The sequence below is a fragment of the Zalophus californianus genome, chromosome 6 (assembly GCF_009762305.2).
Source record: "Zalophus californianus isolate mZalCal1 chromosome 6, mZalCal1.pri.v2, whole genome shotgun sequence".
NCBI classification, from domain to species: Eukaryota; Metazoa; Chordata; class Mammalia; order Carnivora; family Otariidae; genus Zalophus; species Zalophus californianus.
The window spans coordinates 27,221,855-27,237,668 of record NC_045600.1 but is presented as its reverse complement, the minus strand read 5'-3'; positions in this window follow the sequence as shown (position 1 = coordinate 27,237,668).

The following is a 15,814-nucleotide window of genomic DNA, read 5'->3' as shown; positions in this document are numbered from 1 at the left end:
AAGCTGCTTTCAACTTTTCCTGGGGATGGAAGAAGTACCGTTAACATGGCTATTTGTCCCATTAGGCAGAATATATGTCTTCAGTTTCTTTTGGGGGTTGGCACCCTCCTTAAAGATGTTTCCCAAAGGAACATTAGAAAGAAATCAAATATGGAGCAGGTCAGTGGCTTCTGCCTAGTGCCCCCGAGGGAGAGGGTGCCAGGCTCAGCATGACAAGGGTATATCGGAAGGACCTCTAAGGGAAGACCCTGAGCTGGATCACTGAGGTGCTGGCCTGTCCCTTGAAAGGAGTGTGGTAAGGGGCTGGGGGAGAGGGCTTCGAGTCTCTGCTGGTGCTTGGCCCTTCTGTGGACCCCTCTGTGGACCCCAAACAATATGTGAGATTGCCAGCCTGGTTGGCTCTTAGGGGCCCCCGTCGTTCTGTTGAGTCTCTCCTCAGAGCCTGTGCCCCATCAGCGAGGGACCATATAGTGGCCAGGCAGGCGAGTAACTGAATTTGCATTGTCTAAGAGTCAAGTTGGAAAACCAGAAAAATAAAGTGATGTGGTACCCACAGCCCTTGGTCTCTGGTATTTGTTTAGCCAGGATGTGCCTGCTCATTCCCACAGTCCCTCTGTTTTAAGGGATCGCTCCCAGGTCCAGGGTTTGGGGGATGGGGGGCATGACTCTGGGGATTGTTTAGCATCGGATCTAGAGGTGACCTTGGGTGCACTTCCAGCTGGAGACGGGGCTCTGGCCGCCTGGAAAGATACTCCCACTATGGGAGAAAACCGGCCCACGAAGGGTCCTTGCAGGCCAGGTCAGCACAAGGGTCAAGTCAGTTCTGTGTCAGGCATTCTCTTTCATGTTTGTCATGCACCCAAGCAGGCTAGGCCCAGGCACAGGTAAGGACACCATGGGCCTCAGAGTGGCTAACTTGCAAACCCCCTCCAGTGGGCTGAACTTGGAGGGCCAGACCTCAGCTTGTTGGGGTGTGGCATCAGCAGGGAAAATGTTGGTTTTCCGCACCGGCTCCCATCCTCAATGGTCCTGGGGAGTCATTCTTGGTTCTGCTATTTTTTTCACCCCTGTATCCAGTCTATAAAAGCAAGTCCTGTTGACGGACTCCAAAGTGTGCCCAGAGCCCTCTCCCCTTCCTGCTGCTGGTGCCATCCCCACTGGCCCACATCCCTGCCTCCTGTCTCGCTTCCACTCTTGCCCCGTACAGTCCATGCTCCGTAGAGCAGCCGAGAGCACTTTTAAGGGAAATCGTATCCTTTCACTTTCCTGTCTAACTTGTGTCTGTGGCTTCCCGTGACTCTTAGAAATTTTTGCACTGCCTGACAAAAGCCTTCATCACCTGGCTCCTGACTCCCTCTCCCTGCTTGTCCCGCTCCAGCCACGCTGGCTACCTTGGGTCTTGAACAGCCTATGCTCGCTTTGAGGGCTTTCGCATTTGTTCCTTTGGAACACCGTTGCAGGGCAGGCTCCTTACCATTCAGAACTGTGTCCCTATTGCATTACCCTTTTTCAATTCTCCATGCGGTGTTTATTCCCATCTGATAATTTTCTTATTTATTTGCTTTATTTGATTACCTCCTACCCCCACCCGTTAGAGCTCTATGTAAAGCAGGGCTTTTTCCTGACTTGCTTAGACCCCAGGAAGATTAGCTCCCTGCACATAGTAGGTGCCACAACTTGTTGAATGAGGGAACGAATGTAATGGGGCCACTATGCTTTTCCTGCTGTTGTCCTTTGGGATTGGTGTTATTAAATCTAAGCAATCCTACTTCCTAAATATCTCTCATTGGCCATTTTTCTTCATCCCACAGCAACCCCCTAATCTAGGTCAGTAGCTGCTCCCATCTCTGACACTGACTCCCTCCTTTCAAACTATCCTGCTCTATCCTGATAAATGCCAGAATGATCTTGCTAAATCTGGCCTGGAATGGCCACCTAGAGCCAGCAGGTGGCGATCTGGTGCAGCAAGAGACTAGTCTGGGTTCCTGGTAGGGCCAGCCGGGTCTGGCTATTTGGAACCCCCAGCCTACCTGCCCTTACTGCCTTAGCAAGCTCCCTCCTGAGAACTGCACTGGTTGGGGTTCTGGATTCTGTCTGTTTCCATGGGCTTTCAGAAACAGCAGATCCGATGCCTGAGGAGTACCTCAATGGGGTCTAAAAACCTACTGGATCTCAGTCCTTGGGGAAGCTGGTTAGGAGCATGGATTCCAGGGCCCCACCCAGTGATGATAGTCTTAGACATTGGAGAGGCAGCGTATGCACATGGGTGAGCTAAACCTCGCTGTACGTCACTTTTTCCGTCTGTAAAATGGGGATTACGTAAGTACTGGATGAGCATTTGCTATTGGTAACAACCATTCCCGGTTTGAGAGCCCCTGGGAATCTAATTCCTGTTTTCTAGGAGGAGGCTAATGCCCAGGGAGATTCTTGCTCAAGATTGCCTTGTAAAGTAAAGGTACTCCAGTCCTGAGACTGAAAGGTCCTTTTGTCCACGGCCAGCTCTAAGTCCCCAAACCACAGGGAGATACTTTACCTTCTGTTGGGAAAAAAAATAAGATAAAAATAATAGGTCAATATTTATTGATTTGGAAAGTATCAGTACAGTTAAATTATTCTTGGTAGAAAAACTGTTTCCTTGATAATTGCTTAGAAAGGCAGATTATACCTAAGCAGTGGTTATCTTGCTAAGAATATTTCATGCTAATGCTGATTTCGAAGTTGACATTTGTTGAAATTATTTGTATGTTTTGCACCACTTTCTCACATGCAGATGTAGAAAGAAATTCTAGTGAAATGAACAATGGGAATAACGAAGAAAACAATATGTGAGGTTGGCTCTCCATCTTCCAACATTCTGTACCATTGTAGAGTAGTAACTGGTTCTACAAATTTTGAATACAAAAACTTCATCCTAAAAAGCAATTAGGTGAAATGTGAATAATTTAAAAATTTTTAATATATTCATCCCCTAGGGGTAGGGGTCCTGTATTTTGGGGGAGATTATCTTGTCTACCTTGATGCACAAGGTTGCTCCTCGAATATTTCTCTGGAGGCCAGCACTCAGGCCCTGGGGTGGCTCTTGGGCCCTGAACAACCAGCTCATACCTGCCCCTCATGGGCAGCACTTCAGTCTCACTGTCAGTCTGGGCTCATCCCCCACCGACCTGCTCTTTGAGTATTTTTTAGCCTGGTTGCTGCCAGCATCAGCTTAGCAGCTGAAATGGCCAGAAAGCTGGGCACCATCCTAGAATTTTCTCTCCCACATTTCCATCTTGGCAGGACCCTAGGAACACTGAAGGCTTCATGTGTTTCCACACTGCGAGATGATCACAGGGAAGGGAACTGGACTGGTCCAGGCCATTCTTAATCTCATCCTCTCCTTTGAGCACAGCTCTCCTACCAGGTCACCTCTGAGGCCACTCAGCGCCCAAGTCTGGTCCAGGTGCTAGATCAGACCTGCTCACACAGGGTCTGGCAGGTCTGATAGGCTCCTGTCCAGCAACCCACGACAGGCTGAGCCCTGTGCAGGGAGCTGACAGTACAGAGTCATTTGGCCCCAACACTTGTGCTCACAAAAGGCCTCTGCTTACTGGCAGCAATATGAAAGAAACTTCTATCCGGGATGAACAGCAAGGTGGAGTGAGTTCACAGGGAGGCATATGCTGGCTTTGGCATCTCCTAGCTCATCCCAACCCCTCCAACTCATAGCTCCCAGGGTCAGCTTTGCTCAAATGTTGGCTCCCTGGGGGTCTCTGGAAAATGCCTCAATTGCTCCTCAGATGACCTTCGTCGCTGGTTGTAAACCACTTGTCCCAGTGGGGTGGCTGTCACAGGAGGACGAGGGCCAGGTATCCTGACGTTCCGGCCGAGAGGCAAAGCTTAGGAGTGCGTGCGAATGCAAGAGGAGCCTGCTCCAGCCCCCGCCCTCGGTGCTGTCTGCTCCTCTTACTGGCCTGACTCCTAACGGGGAGGCTTTCGTGTGACTTCTCCTCCCCAACCTTGGTGAGTGACACCCCAAGACACCTGTAGAGTGTCACTAGCAGATTCCTAAATGTTCCCATTACTGGTTTATCTCATGGATGAGGAGGAGGAAGCTTTCAGGGAGATGAGAAGAGCGGCAGAAAATAGGTTTAATGGTAGAAAAAAATTTCCATGGAAGATGACTTTGAAAATAGCATGAAATCCGCTTAACTCAAGCAGATCCTCCCTGCCAGGCAGAGAGAGCTGGAGGGAGGTGCGGGGCACCTAGAGAGGAGGGCAGCCAGGAGGCGACTGGACGGGTACCTGCTCACGTATCACCTGCCTGAGGACACTGGGAGGGCTTCGGGGGATCCTCCCCATACCTACCTATTCCAGACTGCAGCCCCCACAAGGCAGGCCGACGGGAGGCCAGAGGAGGGAGCACAGGCTGTTGGGAGGTATTCCGAGAGCACGTGAGGGGCTTTGCCTTCCCTCCTTGCCCCAGCCCAGCCCTGCTTAGAAGGGGTCCCAGTGCAGTGCTGTGATTTGTGCATGTTGCTAGCGAAGCTCAGCTTCTGGGCTCCCTGGCTTTGGGTAGACTTATCTGTTGTCATCTCATTGTTGCTGAACTTTACAATCACCTGCGTGCTTTTTTTTTTTAATAACCTCTACCCCAACGTGAAACTCAAACTCACAACCCGGAGAGCAAAAGTCTCAGGCTCTTTCTATGGACTCAGCCAGCAGGGTGCCCCACGTGGGTGCTTTTGGAAACTAGGTTGGTCCAAGTCCAATTGCAGACCAATTAAATCAGAAATTCTGCATGATCTCATTAACTTGCCCTATGATTTAACCTTCTAAGTATCTCTTTAAGATCTATCCACTTCTCCTCACTTCCATCATCACGCATTGGACTACAGTTATGCCGAATCGGTATTCCCCACGTTCATGCCACAGTCAGGGGTGCATTGTTGAAATGCACATCTAAATGAGTCACTTGCTTAAAATCCTTCAATGCTATCCCTTTTCTTCTTAGGAAAAGGATCAAAATAGTAACTTTTTATAGTGGAGAAACCTGACATACACCAATGAAATCGAGAGATTGAGCTTAACAATCCTGGTAACAAGGCATATAACTTTTTGTGGAATTCTTGCCAGAAATTTAGAACCTTGATTCAATCCCAGGAAGACATCTGACAAGCTAAAATTGAGAAGCATTCTATGTATGTTCTATGTAATAAATGATCAGGACTCTCCAAAAGCCTGAAGGTCATGAAGAATAAGACTGAGGAACTGTTACAGGTTGGAGGAGACTAAGGGGACCCAGCAAACAAACGCACTGTGGACCTGGATTGGATCCTGGAACAGAAAAAGGATATTTGGGGAAAATGGGTGAAATTTGAATAAGCACTGTAGTAAGTGGAATTGTACCCACATTATTTTCCTGGTTATGATAATTGTACATACTCGTGTGAGTTGTTAATCTTAGGGTAAGTTGGGTGAAATAAGACACCCAGATTAGAAAGGAAGAAGTAAAACTATATTTGCAGATGACATTTTATATATAGAAAATGCTAAAGAATCCACAAGAAAACCGACTGGGGCTTGTGACAAATTCAGCAAAGTTGCAGGGCATGAAATCAGTCATGTTCCTATATACCAGCAATGAACAATCTGAAAAGGAAATTAAGAAAACAATTCCATCTACAATAGCATCTAAAAGAATAAAATACCATGGAGTGAATTTAACCAAGGAGTGAAAGACTAGCACACTGGAAACTCTAAAATATTGCTGAAAGAAATTTAAAGAAGACCTAAATAAATGGAAAGATACCTTGCATTCATGAGTTGAAAAACTTAGTATTGTTAAGGTGGCAATATTCCCCGAAGCGATCTACAAATTCAATGCAATCCCTGTCAAAACCCCAATAGCCTTTTTTCTCTCCCTGCAGAAATGGAAAAGCTGATTCTCACACTCGTATGGAATTTCAAGGGACCCTGAACAGCCAAAACAATAACTGAGAAAGAAAAAGTTGGAAGATTCACATTTTTGGATTTCAAAACTTCCACACAGCTACAGTCATTGAAACAGTATGGTACTGGGATAAGGATAGACCTATAGAACAATGGAACAGAATTGAGATTCCAGAAATAAATCCAAAATATACATAGCCAGTTGACTATCAACAGGGGTGCCAAGACCATTTGTTGGGGGAAAGAATGGTCTTTTCAACAAATGGTGTCCTTATTCACATCTAAAAAAATTAACTTAAAATGGATTAACAGGGGCGCCTGCATGGCTTAGTCATTAAGTGTCTGCCTTCAGCTTGGGTTGTGGTCCCAGGGTCCTGGGATCGAGCCCCGAATCAGGCTCCCTGCTCTGCGGGAAGCCTGCTTCTCCTCTCCCACTCCCCCTACTTGTGTTCCCTCTCTCACTGTGTCTCTCTCTGTCAAATAAATAAAATCTTAAAAAAAAATGGATTAACAACCTAAGTATAAGAGCTAAAACCATAAAACTATTAGAAGAAAATGTATGGGCAAATCTTTATGACTTCAGATTTGGCAGTGGATTCTTAAATTTAACATCAAAAGCACAAGAAACAAAAGAAATATTGGGCTTTGTAAAAATTAAAAACTTTTGTGCATCAAAGGACATTACCAAGAAAGTAAAAAGACAACCTACAGGGGCACCTGAGTGGCTCAGTGGGTTAAGCGTCTGCCTTTAGCTCAGGTCATGATCTCAGGGTCCCACGATCGAGTCCTGAGTCAGGCTCCTGGCTTAGCAGGGAGTCTACTTCTCCCTCTCCCTCTGACCCAACCCCCTGCTCGTGCTCTCTCTCAAATAAATAGAATCTTTAAAAAATAAAAATTAAAAAATAAAAGACAACCTACAGAATGGGAGAATCTATTTTCAAATCATATATCTGATAAGAGTTTAATATCCGGGGCACCTGGGTGGCTCAGGTGGTTAAGTGTCTTGACTCTTGATTTCGGCTCAGGTAGTGATCTTGGGGTCGTGAGATCGAGCCCCACATTGGGCTCCCTGCTCAGTGGGGAGTCTGATTGAGATTCTCTCTCCTCCCTCTCCCTTTGCCCCTCCCCCACCCCACACGGGCACGTGCACTCTCTCTCAATAAATAAATAAATCTTAAAAAAGTTTAATATCCAGGATATATTAAAAAACTCTTACAACTCAACAACAAAGAGACAACATAATTTTTATTTTTATTTTTTAAAAAGATTTATTTATTCCAGAGAGAGAGCATGTGCACGTATGTACATGTGAGTGTGAGGTTGGGGGGGGGCAGAGGGAGAGGGAGAGAGAATCTCAAGCAGACTCCACACCGAGTCTGGAGTCCCACATGGGGCTCGATCCCATGACCCCGAGATCACCACCTGAGTGGAAACGAAGAGTTGGACACTCAACCAACTGTGCCACCCAGGTGCCCCAAAACAATGTAATTTTTAAAAATGAGCATTTGAATAGACCTTTCTCCAAAGAAGAGATAAAAATGGCCAATAAGCTCATGAAGACATCTTCACCCTCACTGGTCATTAAGGAAATGTAGGTCAGAGTCACAATGAGATGTCACCAAACAGTTTGGTGCTTCCTCCAAAGGTGAACATCGAATTGCCATGTCTTAGTTCAGGCTGCTATAACAATTTACTATAGGCTGGGTGACTTAGACAACAAACACTTCTTTCTCACACTTCTGGAGTCTGGGAAACCTGAGATCAGGGTGCCAACATGGTTGGGGGCTGGTGAGAGCACTTCTCCTGGCTTGTAGATGGCTGCCTTCATGTTGTTTGCTCATGTGGCAGAGATGGGGGGGAGCTGTATTGTGTTCTTCTAAGAGCACTAATCCCAACATGCGGGCTCCACTCCCAAGACCAACTCTTTCCCAAATGTCCCACATCCAAATGTCATCACAATGGGGGTAAGGGCTTCAACATAGGACTTTTGAGGGACATCGTTCAGTCCATAGCACCGTTTGATCCAGAAAATTCACTCCTTGGTATACATCCAAAAAATTTAAAAACATACTCAAACAGATACTTGTATTTGAGTGTTCATAGCCGTACTATTTACAATAGCCAAAGGTGGAAAAGACCCAAATGTGTATCAACAGCTGAATGGATAAACAAAATGTATAATATGGAATATTATTTATCCATAAGAAGGAATGAAGTTCTGATACCTGCTACAACATGGATGAACCTTAAAAACATGGTCCAATATCCAACCACAGCCCCTAAAAACCCTTCTCTGAGTCCTCAGGGGCTCCTAGGGTCTCTTCCTTAATTCAGTGGTATTTGAATTCATTCCTTTATCAGGTCACCTGCTATGGATCGGATTAGATCCTGGCCCTCAGGTTGCACAAAGCTTGCATGGGCGAGGAGATGGGAACAGGTCAAATACACAAACAAACTATAATGACATGCAACACTTATCCTGGAGGTCTGTGCGAATTGGAAGAGGTAATTAAATATGCCTGGGGGGAGAGAGGCAGCCTCTGAATGGTGAGGAGGAGAATGAAGATTTCCTGATAGGGAGAGGGTATCCTAGGGTCAGGAACAAAGGGCTGCGGCACGTGGCTCCAGGAAATGGGGGTGAGGTGGGCAGAGGTTGAGGCCAGAGTGGGCGGTGGAGCCAGATCGTGCATGGCAGGTGAGGACTCTGGGCCACATCTTGGAGGTCACAGTGGACTGGTTACAGCAGGTTTTGTGATCTGGGGTGGCCTTCAGGGGTTCTGGGCATAGCTTGAAGCTGTGTACAATAAAATTGTGTGTGTAAATGTGCATTCTTCTGGGGAGGGTCCTTAGCTGTCATCACATTCTCAAAGGGGTCTGTCCCCAGTGAGGTTAAGAAGTGGATTGTTAGCCAAGCTGATTATGGTTGTTCTCCCTCAGCACCCTGGTTCCAGCCAGGCTGGGCTCCTCTCTCCACTCCCTAGCACGGTGCTGGGCCAGGTCCAGGTTTACTGCCTGAGACACCTGTTCTCTCCTGGCCTCCTGTCACACCCTTCCCACTCACGGAGCGGTCCCTGGCAGCCTTTAGCCCCTGAGCCACCTCTGAGTCACTGCTGTTGGGCTCCCATGTTTGAGTCTGTCTGTCTCCTGTGCAGAGGAGGGCCACACCTACCTGCCTCCCCCTTTAAACCTGCTACAGTCTTGTTCCAGCCCTGCCCTCTCCTGACACAGCTCTCAAATGCCACCTATGAGTGATGAGCGGTGTCCCGGCTGCCAAATATGAAGTCACCTCAGGGTACTGCCTCTTCCACTTCCTCCTCCTCATCTTCTGAAAAAGCTCCCCTCTTCTGACCTCCCCAACATTGCACCTGCAGGTTTGGAATCTCTTCCTACTTCTGAGATCACTGCTTTTCTGTTTTTCTTTCTGACTTTTCTGTGTTTTTCTTTACCTTTAAGATTGTAAGTCTAAAAAAATAGTACTGCATGCACATGGGAGAAAAGTCAAACAGAACAGAAGAACATATAGTGAAGGCGACTTCTTCCTTCCATGGTATTAAATTCCACAAAATCTCTTCCCAGAGATTATTATTACCCTTTGAAGTCCCATATGACAACCACTAGCTATATGTGACTACTGAGCACATAAAATGTGGCTAATTTGAATTGAAATATATATATATATTGAATCAAAATACATATATATAATTTTATTTTTCTTAAAGATTTTATTTGTCAGAGAGAGAGCACAAGCAGAGGGAGCGGCAGGCAGAGGGAGAGGGAGAAGCAGACCGCCCCCACTGAGCAGGGAGCCCAATGTGGGACTCCATCCCAGGACTCTGGGATCATGACCTGAGCCGAAGGCAGACACTTAACTGACTGAGCCACCCAGGCGTCCCTGAAATATATGTATATTTTAAAGATTTTAGATTTAAAGATTTGAGAGAGAGAGAGTGAGCATTGGGGGAGGGGCCGTGGGAGAGGGAGAGAGAGTCTTTTTTTTTTTTAAGATTTTATTTATTTATTTCAGAGAGAGAGAGAATGAGAGATAGAAAGCACGAGAGGGAAGAGGGTCAGAGGGAGAAGCAGACTCCCCGCTGAGCAGGAAGCCCGATGTGGGACTCGATCCCGGGACTCCAGGATCATGACCCGAGCCGAAAGCAGTCGCTTAACCAACTGAGCCACCCAGGCGCCCCGGGAGAGAGAGTCTTAAGCAGACTCTGTGCTGAGCATGGAGCCGGAAGCAGGGCTCCAACTCACGACCCGGAGATCACGACCTGAGATCACCACCTGAGCCTGAGCCAAAGCCAGGAGTCGGATGCTTAACCAACTGTGCCACCCAGGTGCCCCTGAAATATGTTTTAAGTGTAAGATACATGCCTGATTTCAAAGACAGTACAAAAAAAAAGATTATAAAATATCTTATTAATGATTTTAAAATACACAATTATAACTCAATCAACCAGGAAAAAATAATTTAAAAATATTGATTAGATGTTAAAATGATACTATTTTAGATATATTGGGTTGAATAAAATATATAAAATTAATTTCACTTGTTTCTTTTTATCTTTTAATGTGGATGCTGAGAAAATTTAAGTTACATATATTGCTTATGTTTGTGGCTAACATAATTTATCAGCCTTCACTGTTCTAGAGCTAGACTCTGCACTTAGAAGCATAGATGTATTTCTTTAAAAACACAATACACAAATAGCATAATAAGTAGACTTATGTAAATTTCTTTTTGTACTCAAGCATCTTTCTCAGAGATTATATATTGGTTTATCTCAGCCTGCCTCATTTTTGTAATGTCTGCACAGCGTCCCATTAGATGACTGCAACAGCATTTATGTAACCAGATCTCTACTGATGGGCATTTAGACTGTTTCTAATCTCTGAGTGCTACCACAGCACCAGGAGTCCGTGAGTATCCTTGAACCTACTTCTTTGGGCACGTGGGCAAGGATATCTGTAACGCGAATTCCTAAAAGTCGATTTGCTAGAAGTGGGTATTCGTGGAGTACTGTGGATTGCATATCTCTGTGTGTCCTGCAGGACCCAGGCCAGTCCATTGCGGATTATTTGTTGAACAGAAATCTCAGACATGAAGAAGTTCTGAGCTGGAGAGGGACTCAGAGTTCACTACTTGTTTATGTTACAAACATTTTCTGAGCTCCCTTGGGGCTGTGAGGGTTCATAGATAAGCAGATGGGGTCTCTGCTTTGAGGAGTGCATGGTAGAATAAGGAGACATGCAGGCAAACAAACGATTAAGATCAGGTGCTTTCATGAGGGTATATGTGAGACGCAGAGGGAGCATTTTACAGAGGATGAAACTGAAGCCCACACTGGACTGGACCTCTTTTCCCCTTTAGAGTAGAAGCTTTTTGAGAATCAGGATCTAAGGTGTTTTCCATCTGTTGCGAGCTTGAGCTCTCCTTCCTCTGAGTCAATACATATTAGTCACGATGAATGCACCGGGCACCGAGATTTGCATTTTCATACCTGATCTCATGTAAATGTCCCAACAGCCCTCGAGGCAGGTGGTTGTCCTCTGATATCAGCATCAGGGGACACCCCTCCACTCAGCGCTCACGTCTGCTCCACTCGTCTAGCCCCTCACTGGCAGTACTGCGTGGTGAGGTGTGACCAAGAGGCGGGCTGAGGGCCCCAGGCAGACAACACACTGGTGGTTAAGGGTTCATCCTCTGGATCCAGAATCCAGGCTCAGATGCCAGCTCCAAGACCTATGTTGCCTGCATGACCTTGAGCAGCACATTGTGTCTCCATTTCCTTACCTGAATGTGTCGTAACGATCGTCCCTACCTCAGCAAGCTTGAGGGTGAGGAGTGAAAAGATGAAGTACATACAATGCCTCTAGTGGGTTGTGGCCTGCTTTCAGTGTCCAGAGATGGAGGCTGTGTCTGTGGGGTCAGCTACAGAATCATGGAATCAGGCCCCGGAAACCGCAAGCATCTCTTTTGTTATGTCGTCCTTGTTTTATTTTATTTTTTTATTTTTTAAGATTTTTATTCATTTGAGAGAGAGTGTGGGAGAGTGGGGGAGGAACAGAGGAAGAGGGAGATGCAGAGAATCTAGAGCAGACTCTGCGCTGAGTGCGGAGCCCGATGTGGGGCTCGATCTCATGACCACGAGATCATGACCTGAGCGGAAACCAAGAGCAGGACGTTTAACCAACTGAGCCACCCAGGCGCCCCTGACCCTGTTGTATAAGCTTTTGTCCATCAAACATATTTTAGTCAGATGGTATGGTCTTACCACAAATGGAAAAGCTTTTCCAAGTATCTCATGGTGTCAGTGGATGGAAGGATAAACAAATTATGGTGTATGCCTACAACAGAATATTGTTCAGCCATAAAAAAAAGTAAGTACTGAAACATGCAACAATGTGGATGAACCTTAGAAACATTAGGTTACGTAAAAGAAGCCAGACACAAAAGGTCACATACGGTACGATTCCATATGTGAAATATTCCTAATAGGGAAATCTATAGAGACAGAACTCAGATTGGTGGGAGCAAGGGGCTGGGGGGACGGGGCAAAGGGAGCAGCTGCTTAATGGGTATGGAATTTCATTTTGGGGCGATGACAATGTTTTGGAACTAGATAGAGGTGGTGGTTGCACAGCACTGTAAATGCCCTAAACGCCACCAACTTGTTCACTTTAAAATGGTTAATTTCATGTTATGAGAATTTCACTTCAATTAAAAAAAAATAACTCGGGCGCCTGGGTGGCTCAGTTGGTTAAGCGACTGCCTTCGGCTCAGGTCATGATCCTGGAGTCCCAGGATCGAGTCCCACATCGGGCTCCCTGCTCAGCAGAGAGTCTGCTTCTCCTTCTCACCCTCCTCCCTCTCGTGCTCTCTGTCTCTCATTCTCTCTCAAATAAATAAATAAAATCTTTAAAAAAAAATAAAAAAAATAAAAAAAAAATAAAAAAAAATAACTCATGGGCCCTCCTTCCCCATTCTCCCTTGGATGACCCTTAGGAACTCCAATTAAGACTGTGTTAGAAACCACTAATCCTTTCACATTATAAAGGGGGAGCCTTGGGAGATGGAGGGGAGAGGCTCTCCTGGGGACACAGAGCTGGTCCCAGCTAGAATAGAGCCAGGACCCAGATCCCATTCATAGAACAGATCTTTACTGAGAACTAGTCCCTGTTCTACGCCATGAGTAAGACCCAGGAGTCCTTATGGAGTTTGCTTGCCAATGGTGGAAGGCTGACAAACACAGGTAATAAAATGTCAGGCAGGGATAGAGCTATGAAGAACAACAAGGCAGGTAAATGGTTAGGGGTGAGATGGCTAGGGAGGGCTTCTAAGAAGAGGTGACATTTGTGCAAGTGATGTAGTGCTGATATGAGGAGAAGGGTGTTTCTGGTGGAAGGACCAGGACCAGCAGGTGCAAAAGCCATGCTAGACAGAGCACACTTGGTGTGTTAAAGGACCAGTGGGGAGGCTGTCTGTAGTTGTGTCATCTCTGAAGAAAAGAGACTCATTCTGCCCTGGAGAACAGTGTAGACTGTTCCATGCTTAATAGATGCTTAGTCAATATTTAACTGATGCTCACTGATGGCAGGAGGTTGGGAGGCTAAGCAGAGTCTGGGGAGGGAGTTAGAGCAACACAGGCTTCCTGGCTGGTGGGGGCAGCAGGGCAGCTCCCCGCTCGCCAGCCTGGCTCCTGGCCCCTGACCCTTGGGTGGGGAGCTCCTGGCAGGCAGCTCCCCGAAGCTTCTTGGGCAGACTGCTGGGGTGGGGGTGCTTTAAGTAGCACTGAGTCCAGCAGCTCCCCCAGGATGCTGGTCTTTAATTGGCTTCTCTGAGTTTGGCATCCTCCATATGCCACCCTAGGGAGACAGCGCAGCTGGAGAAGGCCGCTCATCACTTCTGCACCTGTAGGCTTGGGGCGCAGGTCTGGAGCTGGCAGGGGATGCTGGGCAGAGGGCTGTGAGTTCTGAGATGTTTCTCTGCTCAAATAACGAGATGCAGCTCCTGCTCAGATTTGGGTAAAGAAGAAAATGAAGAATTGTTATAGCCAGGAGTGGAGGCTGATCTCTGCTCCTGCGTATTTATTTTACTTTCCTACCCGCCCTTGCTGGGTTGATGGGATTTGAGGCACAGAGCTGAAGACTTGACAGTTAATTTTAAGGCTCCCCAACTTCCCAGCTGGTTGGGTGATTTGCCTTATCTCTCTGAGCCTCACTTTTCCTGTCTATAAAATATGGATTAATACAAAAAAGAATAAGCCCAGTAGTTGGCCTGTGGGGGCACTCAACAATCCAAGTCTAAAACCGGAGGTTGCCTTTCATTCCTTGTCCGTGGTTGGGAAGCTCCCCACTTCATCCCACCTGAGCAGGCAGCTCTCCAGGGGGACCTCTGCTCCAGCACCATCTCTCCCAACTTCCCTTGGTGACACACAGGTCCCCTTCATGGACAGGGTGGCAGCTGATCTGTCCCCTGGGCGTGGGGCAGCATTTTGGGGAACGGTGTGGAAGCAAGGCTCTGCCTTCAAGCTTCTCGTGTCTCTGGCTGCCACCACCAATCCTGTCCATGACCACTCGCTCTGCCTCCCAGGCCCTGGCGATTTTGTTTCCCAAGATTCCTATCCCGTTCTAGGCATCTGTTCTGGATCGCACCTAAGTGGGCTGTAAGCTCCTATGACTCTGTCCTCCTTGCCTCTCACTGGCCGCTCAGAAGGGGCCAGAAGCTGTTCTTGGTCTTCATCCACCAGGTGCCTTGACAGGTTCTGGGCAGGTTTACTGGGTTTCTTGAGTTAACGGGGAGTAAATATTCCCTAAAATGCATTGTGGGTAAAACAAGTGGTTCTCTCTCCATGACCCTAACCCCTGCGCAGTGTCATTTAGGGAAGGGGAGAGGAAAGAAGCAATGGGAGAAGAGAAGGGGGGCAGAGATATATATCTGTGACTTTGGTGGCATCAGACTTGGGCAGGATGGGGTCATGGCCAAGGTGCGTGGACAGTGGAGCCAGATGGCCTAGGTTCCAGCTTTCCCCCACCTACTAGCTTGTGACCAAGGGCAGTTTCTTTATCTTTATGGACCTCAGTTTCTTTTCTTTTTTTAAAAAATATATATTTTTAAAGATTTTATTTATTTATTTGTCAGAGAGAGAGAGAGAGACGGAGACAGAGAGCAAGAGAGAGCGTACAAGCAGGAGGGAGCGACTGGCAGAAGGAGAAGCAGGCCCCCCGCTGAGTACGGAGCCAATGGGGACTCAATCTCAGGACCCTGGGATCTTGACCTGAGCTGAAGGCAGACGCTTAACCGACTGAGCCACCCAGGCGCCCCTATTATTATGTTTCAATTTATGTAGTTTATTTTGTATACCTTTGACCACGAATTTGGTTTTGTTTGCTTAAATTGTCATCTATCTGGGCACCAGAGTTACAGTGGGGGGAGACAAACATTAATCTGATACTCAGAGGAATAAATGGAAAATTGCAATTGGGATCTGGGCTTTGGAAAAGGGGAACACGGGGCTCAGAGAATGCACAATGATGAGAAGGGATCCAGCTAGGCTGGTGATGGAGGGCTTCCTAGAGGAATCGACTTTAGGACAAAGATATGAAGGGTGACTAGGGATTAATTAGTCCAAGAAGGGAAGGAAAAGTATTTAAGGCAGAGGGAATAGCATATGGAAAGACCTTGCAAGTGTGAAGGGCAAGCCTACATGGTGGGGGGCAAAGAGTTTGGGGGAGTGTGTTGGTAGATGTAGCTGGAGGCAGGCAGGGCTTGGAAGCAGGTTAAGGAGTTTGGTTGTTTTCTAACAGATAGATCCTTTGAAGGCTTTAATCAGGGAGATTGACAACCAGATTTGCCTTTAGAAAAGTTCACTTTAACAAAGGG